The sequence below is a fragment of the Hemitrygon akajei genome, unplaced genomic scaffold (genome assembly GCF_048418815.1).
Source record: "Hemitrygon akajei unplaced genomic scaffold, sHemAka1.3 Scf000096, whole genome shotgun sequence".
NCBI lineage: Eukaryota > Metazoa > Chordata > Chondrichthyes > Myliobatiformes > Dasyatidae > Hemitrygon > Hemitrygon akajei.
Window position 1 is genome coordinate 625,789 of NW_027331982.1, and position 18,085 is coordinate 643,873.

Consider the following 18,085-nt stretch of genomic DNA (forward strand, 5'->3'; position numbering starts at 1 on the left):
TATACCGGCTGGGTAGCCTCCAACCTGATGGCATGAACATTGATTTCTCTAACTTCTGTTAATGCCCCTCCTCCCCTTCTTACCACATCACTGACATACTTAGTTGTGTGTTCATTTTTTCTCTCTCTGCCCATCAACCTGTCTGTTCCCCATCTCCGTCTGTCCTCCCCCTCCCCCTTTCTTTCTCCTGAGCCCTCTCGTCCCATGATCCTTTCCCTTCTCCAGCTCTGTATCACTTTCGCCAATCACCTTTCCAGCTCTTGGCTTCATCCCATCCCCTCCGGCCTTCTATCATTTCGCATTCTCCCCCCCACCCCCCAACTACTTTCAAATATCTTAGTACCTCTCCTTTCAATTAGTCCTGAAGAAGGGTCTAGGCCCGAATCGTCGACAGTGCTTCTCCTTATAGATGTTGCCTGGCCTGTTGTGTTCTACCAGCATTTTGTGTGTATCGTTTGAATTTCCAACATCTGCAGATTACCTCGTGTTTGCTCATGGAAATGTTGAATTTGGTTACTCGGTCAAATAGTTGACTCACTTTGGGGACAACTGGGCTCCAAGCACCGGTCCCTACAACACCCACACGGACATCCCTCAGTGAACAAATCTGTAATTGTCCGTCACACGTAATAAAACCTGATATGGAAAGAGTCATCGTCCAGTCATGGAAAGACAAGACAGAGGAACAGAATTAGGAAATTCGGTCCATCGAGTCTGCTCCACCACTCAGCCAAGGCTGATATTTATTTCAAGACCATATTTCCTCCTTTTCAATTTTGTAACGTTTAAGCTAAGATTGTAATGGCTGCCTTTACACTGCCTTGTGCTGCATTCAACAAATTCTCTGGTATTTTCTGGTAACAAAAAAAAAGCGAATTCAGAAATAACTCAGTAAGGCAAAATACATCACAATGAAGACAACGGCAGGAGAAAGATTGTTGATGAATAATCATTGCTGAAATACAGACTGGACAGAGGTTGAACAGGATGGTTGATATATATCATTGAGGTGGTGGGATACAGGCCGGACCGAGGTTGAACAAGATGGTTGATATATATCATTGAGGTGGTGGGATACAGGCCGGACCGAGGTTGAACAAGATGGTTGATATATATCATTGAGGTGGTGGGATACAGGCCGGACCGAGGTTGAACAAGATGGTTGATATATATCATTGAGGTGGTGGCATACAGGCCGGACAGAGGTTGAACAAGATGGGCAGGGGATGAGCAAATGGACCCAGATGGGAGAATGGGATCAAGGGCGATCTCTGATGTTCCTCCCGCAATACACAGACCCTGAAATAATAGTACGCACGAGTAGATAACAGATTCCAATATAACAAAGCCAGAACAAACAACAAAAACTTTGTTATATGTCCTTTTCTACTCTACACACTTTATCAATGCACCGCAGAAAGTATCCCATCCCTATTCTTCACATATTCGTATGTCTACTGCTCTTACTTTAACTGAATGAAATAGCGGAGAACTGTGGACACAGCTGAGCACATCATAGAAACCAACCTCCCCTCCATGGACTCTGTCTACACTTCTCACTACAGTAAATCAGTAAACCAAACAACATAATGAAAGATCCCTATAACCCTGAACATTCTCATTTCTAATGCCCCAACGGGGCGAAGATAAAATAAAACAGAAACATGCCACCGGGCTCAAGGACGGTGTCCATTCTGCTGTTAGAAGCGAACAGCGTGATGAGTGGACTCCTGACCTCACAGTCTAAATCGATGTGACCTTGCACCACATATCTACCTGCACTGCACTTTCTCTGTAACCAGAATGATTTGTTTTATTCAATGTACTGCTGCAATGTATTGATTTGTGTGGCGAATACCGGAGACACGATTTTCACTCAACCTCTGTACAAAATAATGATTCCCCATTTCAATCGTGTGGAAACATTAGACAGCCTGGGTTGCTTCTTTGGAAATTCCGGAGGGAGTGTGCACAATTCAGAGAAACTCAGACAAATGAAATAAATACTTAATTCTCGCATTAATAGGGCCAGATATCGGGAAACACTGTCAGCATGTCGGCAAGTCGTAGCAATGGAAAGAAGATGGAAATAAGCTACCCAGTCCCCCGAGAGGACGTGAGAGATCTGGATCTCACTGTCCTGTCTGAACGGGGAAAGATGAACTTCTCATACACGTGGAGCAGTGTCCCGAGGGTGTGATTAATCTGTTTAACCCTCTGTCTGCAAGAACACCAGGCCGAACGACCGCTTCCTCGCGAGCTGGAAATATGTAAACCAATTATCGACCCCAGGCGTCGATCCAGGTGAAGTTTGGATCCGATACCGGGCCGGGTGATGGAGGTAAAGTTCACCGGGTACATCTTAATGGATGGGTTCAGTCTCGGCATCACCACCTCATCCCGCTCCTGGGACCAGAACACCAGGGGCTGAGCGGCGGCTCATCTCAGGCGGTTCGGTGTGAAGGTCCCATAACCCGGACCGAGCACGACAGGTTGTGTCCAGGAAGCGGGACGAGGCCGCCAGTTCGAGGAAGTTGACGGGACTCTCTTCCCAACATCAGGTTTCCCTCCCCCGGGATCGACTTCAGTACTCACCGATGGGAAATTGTCGGTCGCTTTCAACCCCAGTGAACGGCCTCAATACTGACCGATGAGAACTTGATCAATTTGTCCCGGATACAAATCGGTCCACCCGCTCCCAGCAGACGATCCGCTTCAACAGAGAACAGAACGAAAACCCAGCCCATCCGGAGACTGCGAGAGCGGGGGCGGGGCCTCGGAAGCAAAAACCTGAGATACTGCAGATCTGCGTTTGAAATGGGAGCCAGAACCTGGGTCACGTGACGGGTTGAGGGTCTCCCGTCTGAACCGGTGACTCTGCTCCTCGCCCCTCACACGCTGCCCGACCCATCCGCCACATTTTACACCAGCTACATTTTTGATTTTTTCTGCTGTATCTTCCCGTCCCCATCTCTCCAACTCCCGGTTCTCAGAGTTCCGAGTTCGATTCATATCCCTGTCCGTTCCACAATTCCCTGCCGATTTGTGCAGGTTTCATTGAAGTCGCTTCTATATTCATAAACACTAATTTCTACTCACATTCCTCCGGAGCCTCACTGGACAGGAACACTGAAACACCAAGTGAGAAACAGCAGCACCAACACCGTCAGCAAGATGGCGGCTACTCTCCCATCCCAGCTACGTATTTCTATCCAATCCTCGATCCCGTTCGGTCTTCACGCATCTACTGACCTCTGTCACTATTTCCACCTTCCCACCTCCCCCTCACCTGGATCCACCTCTCACTGCCCAGCTCTTGCCCCGTCCACAGCCCTCACCTCTTTTTTCTGACTATTTCCCGTCCACTCTGAGTCCAGAGAGAGGGTCTCGGCCCGACATGTTGACGGTCCATTTCCCTCCACAGATGCCGCCCGACCCACTGAGTTCCTCTGGCAGTTTGTTCTTTGGTCTGTATAACCCGTGTTAGTGTGGGGATCGGGATTTTACACCAAATACTCTGCAGGTGCCGGGGTCAAAGAAACACGCACATCACGCTGGAGGAACTCAGCAGGTCGGGCAGCAGCCGTGGAAACGAACAGTCAACGATTCGGGCCGAGACCCTTCGGCAGGACTGAGAGGGAGGGGGCAGAGGCCCTATAACGAAGATGGGGGTAGGGTGGGAAAGAGATGGCTGGTAGGTGCCAGGTGAAAAAGTAGTAAAGGGAAAGATTAAGGGGTGGGAATGGGGAAGCAGAGAGGTGATAGGGAGGAAAGGTAAAGAAGGTAAAGCACTATGTGTAGTAGAAGCAGGCAGAACGATGAGAGAGGTGATAGGCAGCTGGAGGAGGAGGCAGAGTGAAACTGGGATGGAGCCACATTCAAAAATGTTATTCCCTGTTCCCAGTTCCTCGATCTCCGCTGCATCTGCTCTCAGGATGAGACTTTCCATTCCAGGACATCTCTAATTTCCTCTTTATTTAAGAATCGTGGTTTCCCTTCTGCCGTCATCAATGATGCTCTCACTCGCACCTCCTCCATTTCCGGCACTTCGGCCCTCACCCCATCCTCCCTTCACCGGAACAGGGACCGAGTTCCCCTTGTCCTGACATACCACCCCACCAACCTCCGGATCCAGTATATTATACTCCGCAACTTCCACCACTTTCAACAGGACCCCACAACTGAGCACATCTTTCCCTCTCTACCCCTCTCTGCTTTTCGCAGGGATCGTTCCCTCCGCGACTGCCTGGTCCCCACGTTCCTCCCCACAGATCTCCCACCTGGTACTTATCCCTGCAAGCGTAAGTGCTACACCTGTCCCTACACCACCTCTCTTACCACCATTCAGGGCCCCAAACAGTCCTTCCAGGTGAGGCAACACTGCACTGGTGAGTCTGTTGGGGTCATCTATTGCACCCGGTGCTCCCGGTGAAGCTCCTCCACATCGGCGAGACACGAAGCAGATTGGGGGACCGCTTCTTCGAATCAGGATCTCCCGCTTCCAACTCACTTCAACTCTGCTTCACATTCCCATTCGAACATGTCCATACATGGCCTCTTCTACCGCCATGATGAGGCCAAACTCAGGCTGGAGGAGCAACACCTCATATACCGATTGGTTAGTCTCCAGCTCCTTGGCATGAACGTTGAATCCAAAGCAACACACACAAAATGCTGTAGGATCTCAGCACAACAGGCAGTGTGTATGGAAAAGAGTAAACAGTCGACATTTTGGGCCACCAGCCTTTTTTCATTCCTGAGGACGAGGGGAAGTGATCTGAATAAAAAGGTCGGGATGGAGAAAGAGGGGAGGTGCAACGTGATTGGTGAAGACAAGTGATGGACAGGTTAAGGGCTGGAGAATAAAGAATCTGAGAGTTGTCAATAGGAGAAAGGGAAGGAGGGGACCCAGGGGGAATTGATAGGCTGGTCAGCAGAAATAGAAGTTCAGAGTGGGAAATAGAGGAGTGGGTGGTGGGCGGAATTTGTTTACTGGAAGGAGAATTCAATATTCATACAATCAGGTTGGAGGGTGCCCAGATGGAATCTAAAGTGTTGCTCCTCCACCCTGAGGGCGGTCTCATCTTGTCACAAGAGGAGGCCATTGATCGAGACGTCGGAATGGGGATCAGAATTAAAATGTTTGGCCACTGCAAAGTCTCCCTTGTGGCAGATGATAGAGAGATGCTCGACGAAACGGTCTCCCAATTGATGGCGGGTCTCCCCAGTGTAAATTTGGAGGAAGATTAGTGAGGAGGGATGAATGAACAAGGGAATTGTGGAGGGAGTGGTCCCTGTTGACCCTTGTTTGTGACATCCTAAACAGATTTGCATGGATACAATCCCTACATTCATTAGTTATCTCTCTATTGCAACTTAAATATCATATATTTCATACAGTGGATGCTCAAGGCATCCGGGCCTCCACACCGGCTCCTGAGGTCACTGAGGGGCGGTGACCAGAGAGCGATAAAAATGTTCAACACTCTGTAGCTCTGCTGGGCTGTTACCCTGGTGATGGAGGAAGTGGCTGAGCAGAACTAACTAAAAATAGGAAATAAGGAACATCCTCGCATACTCTGAGTTTCGTTATGACAAAGATGAATACTGAGCTCTCAGCCATTTTCTAATGTGGAGCTGAAATTCTAATGGCTGTTTTAACCCTGTCATGAGGTGCCTCCAGTAAATCTGTTGGTAGTTTCATCTCTACAGAACTTCCAGCAGTGCAGAAGCTGGTCCAAAATCAAAACACATTGTTGGATGCGGCCTGTCTGTTTCAAATGTCAACTATAGGATATTTACAAAGGACATCACACAATACATTGTGGTGATTATCGTTAAGTGTCCTTCTTTGTTCAATTAAGTGGTTAAAAATTCCATTAAATTCTTGTGTCTGCGAATAACCAAAGCAACAACCCCTCCCACCAAAAAAAAAACATCTGGAACCCCCACCGAAGCGTGCAGCAATGCATCAATAAAAATACAGATCTGCAGTACCATGTAAATACAGCCCTGTGCAACTGGGTGTTAGACTACTGAAACAACCGGCTTCAGAAAGTCAGGATGCAGAACGCTCCTGACTCCCAATCATCCTCAACACAGGCTGTGTGCTGAGCCCATTGCTCTACACTATGTTCACACATGACCACACGGCCAAGCACCCGGGGAATCACATTGTCAAGTTCGCCAGCGACACGACAGTTGTTGGGTCCATCACATATCAATGAGATGACATAGAGAGAGAAGGGCTCAAGGCCTGGTACACCTATACGCACAAACTCACCCCACCACACCCTCATTACCACGAGTTTAACATTTCCTGGCACTCACCATGTGTACAGACACTCCTGAGTCTAACTTCAGTTTATGGACATATCAGTTTTTTTAAGCTATGACATGTTTTTATATAATTCTGATATTTATCTCTTTGTGATTTTTGTTCCTGCATGAGATCCACAGCAACAATGATTTATGTTCCCCTTTATTTGTCGATTTGTGGAGTTTGTTGCAAAAGATGGTGATTGAGGCTGTTACTGGGTATATTCACTGCAGTGGTTCATATATTATTGATAGCTAAGTATTGATCATTTTTGTTAGGCAGAGCTACTAGACGATTAATGGAATGTAGCACGTTAAATGCAGACTTCACAGTTTTAGATTCTTCATTTCAAAATGGCTGCAGTGTTAAACTTTGTCATAATTAAACTCTCAGCATACGATGTTAAGTTTGTTAATTCCCTTTTCGGTTATTTTTGGTGGTCACTTCCTCTGTTTCCAGGGTAACCGCCCACCAGAGCTGCAAGAAGAGTTCCACATTTTTTTTTTTTATCGCTCTGTGGTCACCGCCTCTCGGGGCAGGGAGAGTGGCCTCGGGAGCAAATGCTACAGAATGATAGTGGGAGGAAAGGATGCTGTGAGCATTGGCTGTATGCAATGAACTGAGAACACAGAAGCATAGAAACATAGAGATCCTACAGCATAGTACACAGGCCCTTCGGCCAAAAGTGCTGTTCCAAAAATGAACTTAATTTAGAAATTTCCTAGGGTTACCAGTCCTCTATTCTTCTAAGCTTCACATACATATCCAAAAGTCTCTTAAAAGACCATACTGTATCCGGCTCCACCACCGCCGCCGGCAACCCATTCCACGCACTCACCACTGTCTGCGTAAAAGAAGCTTAGCCCTGACATCGCCTCAGTACCTACTTCCAGGCATTTTAAAACATTGCCCTCTCGTTTTAGCTATTTCAGCCCTGGGAAAAAGCCTCTGACTATCCACACGATCAATGCCTCTCATCATCTAATACACCTCTATCAGGTCACCTCCCGTGCTCCATCCTCCAAGAAGAAAATGCCAAGTTCACTCAACCTATTCTCATAAAAGTTGGTCCCCAATCCAGAAACATCCTTATAAATCTCTTTTCCACATCCTTCCTGTAGTGAGATGAGGAGAACTGAGCACAGTACTCCAAGTGGGGTCTGTTCAGGTTCCTGTACAGCTGTAGCATTACCTCCTGGGTCTTGAACTCAATTCCATGATTGATGAAGTTCAACACACCAATGCCTTTTGAACCACAGAGTCAACCTGCGCAGCAGTTTTGAGTGTCCTATGGACTCGGATCCCAAGATCCCTCTGATCCACCACACTGCCAACAGTCTTACCATTAATGCTATATTCTGCCATTATGTTTAACCTAACAATGTGAACCACCTCACAATTATCTTGGTTGAACTCCATCTGCCACTTCTCAGCCCAGTTTTGCATTCTCTCCCGCTGAAACCTCTGACAGCCCTCCACACTATCAACAACACACCAAACTTTGTGTCATCAGCAAACTTACTAACACATCCCTTCACTTCCTCATCCAGGTCATTTATAACAATTACGAAGAGAAGTGGTGCCAGAACAGATCCTTGAAGCACAGCACTGGTCAGCGTCCTCCATGCAGAATGTGACCCATCTATAACCACTCTTTGCCTTCTATTGGCAAGCCAGTTCTGGATCCACAAAGCAAATTCCCATTGGATCCCATGCCTCCTTACTTTCTTAATAAGCCTTGCATGGGGTACCTTATCAAATGCCTTGCTGAAATGCATATGCACTACATCTACTGCTTTTCCTTCATCAATGTGTTTAGTCACATCCTCAAAAAAATTCATCAGGTTCGTAAGGCACGACCTGCCTTTGACTAACCCATGCTGAATATTTCTTATCATATTATTCCTCTCCAAATGTCCATAAATCCTGCCTGTCAGTATCTTCCCGATCAATTTACTAACCTCTGAAGCAAGGTTCGTTGGTGTATAATTTCCTGGGCTATCTCTATTCCCTTTCTTGAATAAGGGAACAAAATCCGCAACCCTCCAATCCGTTAATATCTTTGCATTAAAAATAAGAGAAACTGCTGTTGCAGGAAATTTAAAGTAAAAAGGGAGAATGCTGGAAACATTCGGCAGATCGGCAGGATCTCGGACAGTCCCAGTTCTGAAACTGGGTCTTCCACCATTTCTCCTTCACGGATGTACCCTGATGTACTGAGTTCCCAGCATTTTCTATTTTATAATTTTACATTGTGTTTCTGCTACCCTGAGGGAAACATCGCAGCCAACTGTGCTAGGCAAGATCCCACAATGCAAGAAGACAGTAATCAAAGATAGTTTAGCTGCTGGAGACAAGCCGAAGTGTATCCGTATCCTCTCACAATCTACAGCCTGGTAAACCAGCCTGAACAACAACGCAGGCAGAAGATACTGAGGGTCTCCTCTCACCTTAGTTTGTGAACCGAAAATGGCAGGAACACAACGTCAAATGGCCAGCAACAAAGTATCTGTGACTGGGTTATAATGTAGGGATGGAGTCTCTAAGAACATGCAACCTACAGTATATGGACTTCGATCCAGGCTGGTAATTCTACAGCTCGGGTTGGAATTTCCTCAATCTGCAGTGAAGCTGAGGTCTCGGGTGGTTAGACATTGGTTATGGGGAAATCACCGACCGCAATTCCCAGTGGGATATTATACCTCTCAAATATTTTGGGACATCATACCTCACAAATATTCTGGAGATGTCCGAAAAGGTAACGATGGCGATAGATGACGTAGGGCAGAGATTTTGTCTAAGCGGACTTTGGTGAAGCCTCTAACAAGATCCTGCGTGGCAGCTCATCTGGACGGTTCGGTCACGTGAGATTCACGGGGAGCTTGCGAGGTGGTTTCACACCGGGTTCAATGACAGGAAGCAGAGGGAGATGACTGAAATTGGATTTAGCGAATGGAGGCCTGTGACGAGTGGGATGTGCGTGTCAGTTTTGGGACCTCTGTATTTCATTATTCATGCCATTGATTTGACATGAATACCTGGCACCGTTAGCAAGTTTGTTTTTCATATTGCAACAGGTTACAAATAATTTCAAGGGGCCCTTGGGTCAGTTATAGAGATGGGCTGAGAAATGGCAAATGGTTTCAACTTGGACAAGTGAGAGATGGTGAATTTTGGCAGTCAAACCAGGATGGGACTGGTATAGTGAATGGGAGGTCATGGAGTGCTGTGGAACAGTGCGATCTGGGAGTACAGGAGTACAGTTCACTTAAAGTGGACGGGCAAGTATCGAGGGTGGAAAAGAAGGATTTAATCATGCTGGCCTTCATCAGTTAGGCATTGAGTTCTCGATTATGGACATTGTATTGTAGTTATATAAATTGTTGGTAAGACTACACCGAAAATTAAATATGTGTTTTCTTTTCATACTATCGTAGGAAAGCCATTATCAGGGCGCAGAAGAGTTTGTTTAAGATGCTGCCTGGATTAGAGGGCCGAGTTATAGGGAGTGGTTGGCCGAGCTGGATCTTTATTCCACAGGAGAATGGGGGTAACATTATCGGAGTTTATAAAATCAGGAGGGTGTAGAGATAATGTGGGTGGTCGTGGTATTCTCCCCAGGGTTCAATACACAGCATTGTTTAATGTCAATCCAGTGAACTGTTGTAAAGGGGAACATAAATCATTGTTGCTGTGGATCTCATGCAGGAACAAAAATCGCAGAGATAAATATCAGAATTATATAAAAACATGTCATAGCTTAAAACATTGGTAGTATGTCCATAAAGTGACGTTAGGCACAAGAGTATCTGTACATATGGTGGGTGCCAGGAAATGTTAAACTCGTGGTAATGAGGGTGTGGTGGGGTGAGTTTGTGGGTTGGGGTGTACCCGGCCTTGAGCCCTTCTCTCTCTATGTCATCTCATTGATATGTGATGGACCCCACACTGTCGTGTCGTTGGCGAACTTGACAATGTGATTCCCCGGGTGTTTGCCCGTGCGGTCATGTGTGAACAGAGTGTACAGCAATGGGATCAGCACACAGTCCGTGTTCAGGATGATTGGGAGTCAAGAGCAGTTGTACATCCTGACTTTCTGAAGCCGGATGGTTCAGTAGTCCAACACCCAGTTGCACAGGGCTGTATTTAGATGGTAGAGTTGGAATGTGTCACAGAGCGGTTCTATCAGTAAGAATATTGGTGAGTAACCAGTGCGGCAGGATTGGAGTTATTGATTTGTGTCATTACCGGCCGTTTCACGCTCTTTGTGATGATTGGTGGCAGTTCCACCCGCAGTAGTCGTTTTATTCTGAATCTGTAGAGTTCTTTGGTGCAGGGATGATGCTGGCCGATGTGAAGCCTGCATTAGTGAAGTGCTGACGATGGCCGTGAAGTCGTCAGTAAGCTGGTGCCCACACTGCCGGAGCACTCGGACTGGGATGTTTCTGCCCTGGCAGCCTCACAGGGGTTGGATCTCGGCAGAGTCTGTTCATTGTTGTTACAGGGAGTGGCTGCTCACCTGTGAAATTATGACACCTTTTCCCTTATTTGGAGGGGAGAGAGGTGGGTGAGAGAGGGGGAGAAAGAGAGGGGGAGGGAGAGAGGGGAAGGGAGAGCGAGAGAGGGAGGGAGAGAGAGAGTGTCAGAGTAAGACAGAGGTGAGAGAGAGGGAGAGAGACAGGGTGCGAGAGAGAGAGAGGGAGAGAGAGAAAGACAGAGAGGCGGAGAAAGGGGAAGAGAGTGTGAGAGCGAGGGTGAGAGAGAGAGAGGGTGAGAGAGAGACACACACACTGTGGTATTTCGAATCAGGTGAACGAGTAGTCTTTGGGGTTCTGCAAGTCTGTGTCTTTATTGATGCTTTGCTGCGGGCTTGATTGTTCGATGGGGGTTGCCGATGTTTTTTTTTGCTGGGGGGGGGAAGTGGTTGTTGCTTTGCTGCTGCTTATGCATGGGAGGGGGAGCTTGGGGTGGGATTTGGGGTTCAAATATTTACCTGTCATTCATTCTTTGGGGCACTCCTCTGTTTTCGTGGATGTTTGCGAAGAAAGATAATTTCAGGATGTATATGGTAATGGTAGGGGTCCATGACAAACAAAAAAATTGGGAACCCCTGCTACTATCTCCCCTCATTCTCATGTGTTTCAGGGAATCCATTTCTAACCTGTTCAACCGACCCCTGTAACTCTACTCCTTAAATACCAGCAACATCCGTGTCCGGCAGGGCTCCTGCAGCTTCTACCCTATTCATGGGGATTTATCCATCCTAATTCACCTCAAGACAGCAAGCACCTGTTGTGTAATCCGTACACAATCCATGATCTGGCCGGCTTTCGTCATTTCCACTGTCCCTTCCTGTCTCCCAAGGAAACACAGGCACACAGAATTTGTTGAAAATCTCTCCAATCTCTTTCGGCTCCATGCACAGATTGGCACACTGAACATCGGGAGATATCTTGTGACCGTTCACAGGGCAGTAAGGAAAGCACAGTTTCACTCAATAAATTATCCTGCACCAATTCGTGGAAATGTGCTCATTACAGTTGTTGTTTACAAATTTCACAAGGGTGATTATGGAATGAAAAGTTTTATGTATGACGGGCATTTTGTGTCTCTGGGCCTGTTCTCAATGGAGGGGTGGTGACTCTGGGAACAGAAATGTCAATGAAATCCTGAGTGCTGGATAGAGTGATAGGACAAGATGTTTGAAACAGGAGAGGAGTCTAGGATCTGAGCTCACACTCTCAATGTATTCAGTTGTATATAGGGACATTATCTTCCATACTTCTGTCCAGTAACAGGATCTGAATATCACCTGTATGAATGCCTAGTGTTGATCGTAGTTTTAGGTTAATTGCAGGCACAAGAATATAATGGCATTTTAACTACTTAGTTGAATAAATGACCCTTAATGGTTATCACCACAATGCATTGTGTAAATATCCTATATTTCACATTTGGAACAGACATTTCGAATCCAACAATGTGTTTTGAGTTTGTAACAGCTTCTGCACTGCTGTAAGTTCTGTAGAGATGAAACTACGAACAGATTTAATGGAGGCACCTCGAGACAGGGTTAAAACTGCCATTAGAATTTTAGTTTCCCAATTACAAAATGGTTGAGAGCTCAGCTTTCATCTTTGTCACAATGAAACTCAGAGCATGTGAGGTTGTTCCTTATTTCCTATTTTCAGTTAGTTCTGCTGAGCCACTTCCTCCATCACCAGGGTAACATCCCAGCAGAGCTACAGAGTGTTGAACATTTTCATCGCTCTCTGGACACCGCCCCTCAGTGACCTCAGGAGCCGGAGTGGAGGACCGGATGCCTTGAGCATCCACTGTATGGAATATATGATATTTAAGTTGCAATAGAGAGATAACTAATGAATGTAGGGATTGCATTGATACAAATCTGTTCAGGATGTCACAAACAGGGGTCAACAGGGACCACTCCCTCCACAATCCCCTTGTTCATTCACCCATCCTCACTAATTTTCCACCAGATACTTATCCCTGCATACGGCCTAAGTGCTACACCTACCCGTACACCCCCTCTCTCACCTCCATTCAGACACAAAACAGTCCTTCCAGGTGAGGCAACACTTCACTGCGAATCTACTGAGGTCATCTATTGTGTCCGGTGCTCCCGATGCGGCCTGCTTTACATTGGTGAGACCCGCCATCAATTGGGAGACCGTTATGTCGAGCATCTCTATATCATCTGCCACAAGGGGGACTCCGCAGTGGCCAAACATTTCAATTCTGATTCCCATTCCGACGTCTCGATCAATGGCCTACTCGTGTGCCAAGATGAGACCACCCAGAGGGTGGAGGAGCAACACCTTATATTCCATGGGTACCCTCCAACTTGATTGAATGGATATTGAATTCTCCTTCCACTAATCAAATCCCCCCCACCCACTTCTCTATTCCCCACTCTGAACTTTCATTTCTGCTCACCAGTCTATTACTTCCCCCCGGGTCACCTCTTTCCCTTTGTCCTATTGACGACGCTCCAATTCTTTCATCTCCTGCCCTTGACCCGCTCATGACTTGACTTCACCTATCACCTATCAGCTTCCAGTTCGCCATTTTCCCTTCCCCGGCCTTTATATTCAGATCACTTCTCCACCCCCCATCCCTCAGTAATGAAAAAGGCTTGTGGTCCAAAATGTGGACTATTTACTCTTCTCCATAGATACTGCCTGTTGTGCTGAGTTCCTCCAGCATTGTCTGTGTGATGCTTTGGACTTCCAGCCTTTGCAAGCTTTCTACTGTTTAAGTATGATAATTACCGTAACAATTATTTGGGTTTTGTTAAGATTGTACCTGGAATATGGTGTAAAATCCCGCTCGCCATACTAACACGGGTTACACAGACCAAAGAACAAACTGCCAGAGGAACTCAGTGGGTCGGGCAGCATCTGTGGAGGGAAATGGACCGTCAACATTCTGGTCTGAGACCCTCCCTCTGGACTGAGTGTGGACGGGAAATAGTCAGGGAAAAGAGGTGAGGGGTGGGGATGGGGCAAGAACTGGGGAGTGAGAGGTGGATCCAGGTGAGAGGGGAGGTGGGAAGGTGGAAACAGTGACAGGGGTGGGAGGTGAGTGGTTGGGGCAACAAGGGGCTGCAGAAATGGAATTTAATTCAATGAAGGATTAACTAAAAGGTTATAGAGTATATGGTTTAGAGATTTACCACACTGATTCCTGGAGGACGACGAAGTCTCACTGATCGTCTTCACATAAAACAGGCCGGCAGATGTGTGGGGACCGAGGGGATCGAGGAAATGAGGACCGGGCAGAAACATGTGGCTGAGATGGGAGAGCAGCCGCCATCTTGTTGATGGTTAGAGGGGCTGAATGGCCTTCTCCTGCTGTTTCTCACTTGATGTTTCAGTGATCCTGTCCAGTGAGGCTGGAGGAATGTGAATAATATTATTACCTATAAAGATAGAAGTGATTTGAATGAAACCTTTTCGCGTCTGACTTGTGTATCGGATCGGGATGGGAATCGAATCCGTAACTCCGAGATCGGAGAGGTGGAGCGATGGGGACGCCAAAGGTACCGAGGGCAAAATAAAAAATATAGCTGGTGTAAATATGAAATAACGTGTAAAATGCGTTATCGGTATAGTTACAATGCGGTGGGTCGGGCAGTGTGTGAGGGGCGAGGAGCAGAGTCATCGGTTCAGACGGGAGACCCTCCACCCGACAAGTTTCTCGCTCCCATTTCAAACGCAGATCTGCAGCATCGGCTGTTTCCGCTTCCGAGGCCCCGCCCCCGCTCTCACAGTCTCCGGATGGGCGGGGTTTTATTTCCGTTCTCTGTTGAAGCGGATCGTTGGCGTGGAGCCGGTGGACCGATCGCTGTCTGCGGGGCAAATTGATCAAGTTCCCATCGGTCAATATTGTGGCGGGTCACTCGGGGTGAACGCGACCGACGATTTCCCATCGGTGAGTACTGAAGCCGATCCCGGGGGAGGGAAACCTGATGTTGTGCAGAGAGTCCCGTTAACTTCCTCGAACTGGCGGCCTCGTCCCGCTTCCTGGACACAACCTGCAGGGGTCGGTCCGGGTTATGGGACCTTCACACCGAACCGCCTGAGATGAGCCGCAGCTCAGCCCCTGGTGTTCTGGTCCCAGGACCGGGATGAAGTGGTGATGCCGAGACTGAACCCATCCATTAAGATGTACCTGGTGAACTTTACCTCCATCACCCGGCCCGGTATCGGATCCAAACTTCACCTGGATCGACGCCTGGGGTCGATAATTGTTTTACATATTTCCAGCACACTGGAAGCGGCCGTTCAGCCGGTTGTGTTCTTGCAGACTCGAGGGTTAAACAGAGTAATCGCACCCTCGGGAGACTCCTCCACGTGTATGAGTAGTTTCATCTTTCCCCGTTCAGACAGGACAGTGAGATCCAGATCTCACGTCCTCTCGGGGGACTAGGAAGTTAAATTCCATCTTCTTTCCATTGCTACGACTTGCCGAAATGCTGACAGTGTTTCCCGATGTCTGGCCCTATTAATGCGAGAGTTAAGTCTTGTTCATGTTTGCCCAGCCTGTATCCCAATGCCGCAATGATATATTTCAGCAATCTCTCTTCTAAACTTTGTCTTCATTGTGAAGTTTTGTATTGCACCTTTCTATTTATTTATTTGTTTGTTTGTTTATTTGTTTATTTATTTATTTAGTTAGCTAGTTAGTTAATTATTTAGTTATTGTTCGCTAGGAATACCAGAGGTTTAGTTGGACACAACACGTGACAGGGTAAAAGCAACCATTTCAATTGTAGATTCACCGTTACAAAATGGCTGCAGTGTTAATCTTTGTCATAATGGAACTCATAGCATCTGATGTTCAGTTTGTTATTTCCTTTCTCGGTTATTTTCGGTGAGCCACTTCCTCTGTTTCCAGGGTAACGGCCCGTCAGAGCTGCAGCAAGTGTTGCAGTTTTTATCGCTCTGTGGTCACCGCCTGTCAGCGTAGAGACAGTGGCCTCGGGAGCAAATGTAACAGAATGATAGTGGGAGGAAAGGATGCTGTGAGCATTGACTGTGTGGGATGTATTACACCAGGGTCAGAATGAACTCAGAACTAACAAATTGTTTGGGGTGGGGTGGCATTTACAGTCTAGGGTGGCAATCAGTTACTATCTGTGTGTTAAAATGATGATGGCGAAAATACTACAGTTGCAGGAAATTTAAGGTAAGGAGGTGAAAATACTGGAGACGCTCAGCAGATCGGCAGCATCTTGGACAGTCTCAGTTCTGGAACTGGGTCTTCCACCATTTCTCCTTTCAGAGATGTAGTCTGATGTACTGAGTTCCCGGCATTTTCTACTTTATAATTTTACATTTTGTTCCTGCTACACTGCAGGAAACATGGCAGCCAGTCGTGCTGGGCAAGATCCCACACAGCAGGAAGATTGTGACCAAATGTGCTCGGTTTAGCTGCATTGGTCAGGCTGAAGTGTATCCTCTTTTCAGACCGGGGAAACGGCCTGAGCACCAGCTTTGGCAGAGAGTCATTAGCTTCCAATTCCACTTTAGTTTGTGAATCGGAACTGGCAGGAACTCCACGGCAAATTACCGGCACCAAGGCGTCTTTGTATGGGTGATAATATTGGGCTGGTGACTCTGATGATATGGAACTGGCAATATACGGGCTACAGTCCTGGTTGATAATTCTGCAGCTGTGATCGGAATTTTCTCAGTCTGCTGTGAAGCTGAAATCCCGGGCGGTCGGGCATTGGTTATGGGGAAATCACCGTCAACACTGTCCAATAGGATATCATATCTGTCAAGTATTTTGGAGATTAGTTAAGAATGAACTAGGGCGTTAGGTATAGTTGAGCAGTGATGTTCATCTGAACTTTGGTGAAGTCTGTAACAAGATCCTGCATGGCAGCTGATCGGGGAGGTTCGGTCACGTGCGGTTCACAGGGGGCTGGCGAGGTGGATTCACACCGGGCTCGAGAACAAGAAGGAGAGGGGGATGAATGTAGATGGTTCTAGCGAATGGAGGCCTGTGACGAGTGGGATGTGAGTGTCAGTGTTGAGATCTCTGTGATTTACTATTCATGCCATTGATTTGTACAGGAATGTACATGGCTACACAGAGTATTATGTACCGTTGTGTTCACCCGACTGTAGTAAATATATTATCAAGCTGGATAGGGTGCAGAAGAGATTGCTGAAGATGTTGCCTGGACTACAGGGCCGAGTCAATGCTAGCATTTCGCTGAGCTGGATCTTTAGTCCAGATGAGAATGAGGGTAACATTGTAGGAGTTCATGAAATCAGGATGGAATATAAATAATGGGGTTGGTCGTGGCATTTTCCCCAGGATTCGAGATTCAAAAATGTTTGATGTCATTCCAGTACACAAATGTAAAAGAGAACAAAATAATTCTTACTCTGGATCCAAAGCAAGACAGAAAAAAAAAATAATCATAGAGACCACAATAATAAACAAAACACAATACATAAAGTATGATAGTTTAAAACGATTGATTGTATGTCCATAAAGTGACGTTATTCACAGGAGTGTCTGGACATGTGAGACTGACATTGATTTTTCTTCCGCATGTGCCTTGCGCGTTACACACCTGGGCGATCATGGGTCTCCACATCCAATGACTCCTCACAGCGTCAATGATATTTCACACACTTAGATCTGTTAGTTTTTTCACAGTGTACATATATTTTCTTGTTTGTCTTCCTCTTCCGCGTTTCCCAGGCATATGTAAGGCATTCTATTTCTCCCTTTCTGATGACATGGCCCAGGAATTTAAGTTTCCTCTCATTTAATGTTCTCGTTAAAGATCTTTTTGCATGTGCACGTTGGAGTAGCGTCTCATTAGTTACCCTATCTCTGTATGATATTTTCTGCATTCTTCTGGAAAAAAAAAACACATTTCTGTTGCTGCTAAGTTTTTTTGGAGTTCAGGTGTTACAGTCCATGTTTCGGAAACATACAGCAAGATTGACCAGATGTAACATTTTAGTAGCCTAAGCCTTGTTGTCATAGAAATGTGTCTGTTGGTAAAAATGGGTTTCATTTTTTGGAAACACGAGTGAATCTGCAGATGCTGGAAATAAATAAAAACACAAAATGCTGGCAGAACTCAGCAGGCCAGACAGCATCTATGGGAGGAAGCATCCTGATGAAGGGTTTCGGCCCGGTACGTCGTCACCACCTTCTCTCATAGATGCTGTCTGGCCTGCTGAGTTCTGCCAGCATTTTGTGTTTTTATTCATG

The 18,085-nt window shown here is 46.7% G+C and overlaps 2 protein-coding genes across 5 annotated transcripts in view; one reads left to right on the forward strand and one right to left on the reverse strand.

The window, feature by feature from the left end:
• LOC140722997 (NACHT, LRR and PYD domains-containing protein 3-like) overlaps positions 1 to 18,085 on the forward strand; it is a 299,766-nt gene that overhangs the window by 242,059 nt on the left and 39,622 nt on the right. The window contains exon 1 of one of the 4 annotated variants that reach the window (XM_073037618.1): positions 14,647 to 14,773. The exons of 2 other annotated variants lie outside the window; for them this stretch is intronic. The gene's annotated coding sequence lies outside the window, so the exon portion shown is untranslated. Of the gene's footprint in view, positions 1 to 14,646; positions 14,774 to 18,085 lie in introns of those variants that run through there. One more of the 4 variants, XM_073037619.1, reaches the window with a different exon arrangement.
• Positions 1 to 18,085, reverse strand: part of LOC140722996 (NACHT, LRR and PYD domains-containing protein 3-like) — a 725,328-nt gene that overhangs the window by 204,783 nt on the left and 502,460 nt on the right. The window lies entirely within an intron of this gene.